Source organism: Nerophis lumbriciformis, linkage group LG13 (genome assembly GCF_033978685.3).
Source record: "Nerophis lumbriciformis linkage group LG13, RoL_Nlum_v2.1, whole genome shotgun sequence".
Classification (NCBI taxonomy): Eukaryota; Metazoa; Chordata; class Actinopteri; order Syngnathiformes; family Syngnathidae; genus Nerophis; species Nerophis lumbriciformis.
In genome coordinates this window covers 9,935,421-9,940,420 of record NC_084560.2, presented here as the reverse complement: position 1 = coordinate 9,940,420, position 5,000 = coordinate 9,935,421, and the positions used below count along the sequence as shown (strand labels likewise).

At 38.2% G+C, this 5,000-nt stretch overlaps 1 protein-coding gene across 1 annotated transcript in view; it reads right to left on the bottom strand.

The window, feature by feature from the left end:
* Positions 1-5,000, bottom strand: part of cps1 (carbamoyl-phosphate synthase 1, mitochondrial) — a 177,174-nt gene that overhangs the window by 165,237 nt on the left and 6,937 nt on the right. The gene's annotated exons all lie outside the window — the stretch shown is intronic.

Sequence of the window (5,000 nt, the reverse complement as noted above, 5' to 3'; positions counted from 1 at the left end):
ACATACATATATATACACATATTCAAATATTTATACACCAACACACACACACACACTGTATATATATATATATATATATATATATATATATATGTATATATATATACACATACATATATACACATATATATATACACATATACATAATATACATACATAAATATATATATACATATATATATATATACACATACATACATATATATATATATATACACACATAATATACATACATAAATATATATATACATTACATAAATATATATATACATATATATATATATATATATATATATACACATACATACATATATTATATATACACACATACTGTATATATATATATATATATACATACATATATACACATATATATATTATATATACACACACATACTGTATATATATATATACATACATATATACACATACATATATATATTATATATACACACACATACTGTATGTATATTTTATATATATATATATATATATATATATATATATATATATATACATATACATACATTATACACACACACACACACACACACACACACACACACACACACACACACACACACACACGCAACCCCGAAGGGAATAAGCGGTAGAAAATAGACAGATAGCTAGATAGATAGATAGATAGATAGATAGATAGATATACAAACCCCGTTTCCATATGAGTTGGGAAATTGTGTTAGATGTAAATATAAACGGAATACAATGATTTGCAAAACATTTTCAACCCATATTCAGTTGAATATGCTACAAAGACAACATATTTGATGTTCAAACTGATAAACATTTTTTTTTTTTGTAAATAATCATTAACTTTATAATTTGATGCCAGCAACACGTGACAAAGAAGTTGGGAAAGGTGGCAATAAATACTGATAAAGTTGAGGAATGCTCATCAAACACTTATTTGGAACATCCCACAGGTGTGCAGGCTAATTGGGAACAGGTGGGTGCCATGATTGGGTATACAAGTAGATTCCATGAAATGCTCAGTCATTCACAAACAAGGATGGGGCGAGGGTCACCACTTTGTCAACAAATGCGTGAGCAAAATGTTGAACAGTTTAAGAAAAACCTTTCTCAACCAGCTATTGCAAGGAATTTAAGGATTTCACTATCTACGGTCCGTAATATCATCAAAGGGTTCAGAGAATCTGGAGAAATCACTGCACGTAAGCAGCTAAGCACGAGACCTTCGATCCCTCAGGCTGTACTGCATCATCAAGCGACATCAGTGTGTAAAGGATATCACCACATGGGCTCAGGAACACTTCAGAAACCCACTGTCAGTAAGTGCAAGTTAAAACTCTCCTATGCAAGGCGAAAACCGTTTATCAACAACACCCAGAAACGCCGTCGGCTTCGCTGGGCCTGAGCTCATCTAAGATGGACTGATACAAAGTGGAAAAGTGTTCTGTGGTCTGACGAGTCCACATTTCAAATTGTTTTTGGAAACTGTGGACGTTGTGTCCTCCGAACCAAAGAGGAAAAAAAACATCCGGACTGTTGTAGGCGCAAAGTGTAAAAGCCAGCATCTGTGATGGTATGGGGGTGTATTAGTGCCCAAGACATGGGTAACTTACATTAATGCTGAAAGGTACATACAGGTTTTGGAGCAACATATGTTGCCATCCAAGCAACGTTACCATGGACGCCCCGGTTTATTTCAGCAAGACAATGCCAAGCCACGTGTTACATCAACGTGGCTTCATAGTAAGAGTGCGGGTACTAGACTGGCCTGCCTGTAGTCCAGACCTGTCTCCCATTGAAAATGTGTGGCGCATTATGAAGCCTAAAATAGCACAACGGAGACCCCCGGACTGTTGAACAACTTAAGCTGTACATCAAGCAAGAATGGGAAAGAATTCCACCTGAGAAGCTTCAAAAATGTGTCTCCTCAGTTCCCAAACGTTTACTGAGTGTTGTTAAAAGGAAAGGCCATGTAACACAGTGGTGAACATGCCCTTTCCCAACTACTTTGGCACGTGTGCAGCCATGAAATTCTAAGTTAATTATTATTTGCAAAAAAAACAAAGTTTATGAGTTTGAACATCAAATATGTTGTCTTTGTAGACGGGGACGGGGACGGCGTGGCGAAGTTGGTAGAGTGGCCGTGCCAGCAATCGGAGGGTTGCTGGTTACTGGGGTTCAATCCCATGAACACTTGATGCATATAATCACAGCAGTATAATAATTCTATGTGTCTACATTAAAACATTCTTCTTCATACTGCATTAATATGCTCATCTTAAACTTTCATGCAGAGAAGGAAATCACAACTAAAAAAATTACCATTTTTTTCATACAGTGTTGATCATGAAATGTTTGCCTGGGCATTTTGATGGTGTGGACGTGTGGCACCGAACGGAGATGTTGACATGCGGAGTAAGCACTCTTCATTCTCTAGCAGGTGACTTTTCAAATGATGCTACATATTAGCAGTGTAGCCAAGTGTCCTGGGTTCGCCTATACAGTGTACTTATCTAATAAAATAATAAACGGGAGACAGAGCAGGTTCGGTAGCCACCGCTTCTTTAATATCAACATCACACACTTCCTTCCACAACCACCCTACGTAACAGCCCTACGGCAACTCTGGAGGGACAAAACTCCTCCTCCTACCTAACACACTCCGGTTACTTGGCACACCCTGAACTGTTTGTTACAGCAGTAATGCTACTTTTATAGCAACGCTTTTGCCCCACACTTGACAAATTACGGTTGTCTGTTCAACATATTCCCACTTGAAGCCAAACCACCGCCAGACGATGGACCCCCTGCTGTTTTTCTTGGGAATTAATTCTTCCTCCATTTGTTACCAGATTCGCACTTTCTTTCTCTTGTATTACCGCTAGCATCACAGCTAACATTAGCCATGCTGCTACCTCTCTGCTCAGGGATGGCGTATACGTATGTGGCGTATGTCGTGACAGTATGTGACGTGTGTAAGAAGGTACGCTTGTCTGTCTGTGAGAAGGAGAGACTGGAAAGAGGAGAGCGTGTAGTGTAATGCCCGCAGCTAAAAGCAATTGCGTGAGAACGTATACTCGATATCACGATATAGTTATTTTCTATATCGCACAGAGACAAACCCGCAATATATCGCCCAGCCCTAATATATATATATATATATATATATATACACACATATACATACATACATACACACACACACACTAGGGCTGGGTATCTGGGACTGAAACAACCCAATACCAAGTAGTATCGGGTTGCATCTATCAAATGATACCTGCAATCAGTTCTTTTTGTGTGTGTGTGTGTGTGTGGGTGTATATATACATACATACATCATTCAATTAATTTTTTTACATATATATTAGGGATGTCCCGATCCGATATTTGGATCGGATCGGCTGCCGATATTTGCCAAAAATTGCGTATTTGCAAGGCATGGGAAAATGCCGATCCAGATCCAGTTTTAAAAAAAACTCCGGTCCGTGTTTTCCAATGCACCGATTTAAATAATACATTCCACTTTTCTGCTGCTCCGTAATTTCCGTTCCGCATTTTCCAGCACACCTTCAACACATCCACAGGTCTGTGAATTCTCACGCAGTTGCTTTTAGCTGCTGGCATTACAAGACAGGCTCTTCTCACTCTTTCCTGTGTCTCCCTCTCACAGACAGCAAGTGCACCTTCTTACACACGTCACATACTGTCACGTCATTAGTCACATACTGTCACGCCATACGTCACATACTGTCACGTCCTCCCCGAGTAGAGAGGTAGCAGCATGGCTAACGTTAGCTGTGATGCTAGCGCAGCCGTGCGAGCAACGCTCCCTCTAAGGTGCTCGCCTGTGCAATTGCGCACGGTTTAAGCGTCTTTGCGCATAGCAAATCTATGCCACGCACAAAATCAAATAAAAAAATAAGCGCATAACAATTTTCGACACACGGACACGACAGAGAAAACAGTTTTCGTCATCATTGTTCAAATATTGTGACGTCTGTTGAGACGCGTATCTTCATTCGGTGCCACACGCCCACACCATCAAAATGCCGAGGCAAACATTTCCACATCAACACTGTATGAAAAAATTAGTGATTTTTTTAGTTGTGATTTCCTTCTCTGCATGAAAGTTTAAAAGTAGCATATATTAATGCAGTATGAAGAAGAATGTTTTAATGTAGACATGCAAGCCTTGAAAGAAAATTTTGAAAATCAAGACTACATTTCCTGCAAATGGGTGCATTTCTACCCAATATTTTAACTTTAGATTTATTCTCATATCAAACTCTTTTGGCTGTCTTTTTGACACTTACATCCGGCGCCCCCCTCCACACCCTGGATTATAAATAATGTAAATAATTCAATGTGATTATCTTGTGTGATGACTGTATTATGATGATAGTATATATCTGATAGTATATATCTGTATCATGAATCAATTTAAGTGGACCCCGACTTAAACAAGTTGAAAAACGTATTCGGGTGTTACCATTTAGTGGTCAATTGTACGGAATATGTACTTCACTGTGCAACCTACTAATAAAAGTCTCAATCAATCAATCAAAACACATAGAATCATCATACTGCTGTGATTATATGCATCAAGTGTTCATTCAAGGCTAAGGCAAAATATTGAGATATATATTGTGTATCGCAATATGGCCTTAAAATATTGCAATATTAAAAAAAGGCCATATCGCCCAGCCCTAGTTCAATGATGCCATTTCTGTTTGTCATGTATAATTTTGTCTATTTTGTGTTTATCCTTGAATAAACAGGTCAGTTTCTTGTTACCAACCATTGTGTATTATTCAAACTCCCCTAATTCAGCTGGCTAGTTGTTATCAAGAGTACTAAAACCCTTTTCAACATGATTCTGACAACTAAGTAGGCTACATAACTTTAAACTTTAATACATGCTCGGATGGGCCAGTATCGGTCAGTATCGGTATCGGATCGGAAGTGCAAAAACAATATCGGTATCGGATCGGAAGTGCAAAAACCTGGAT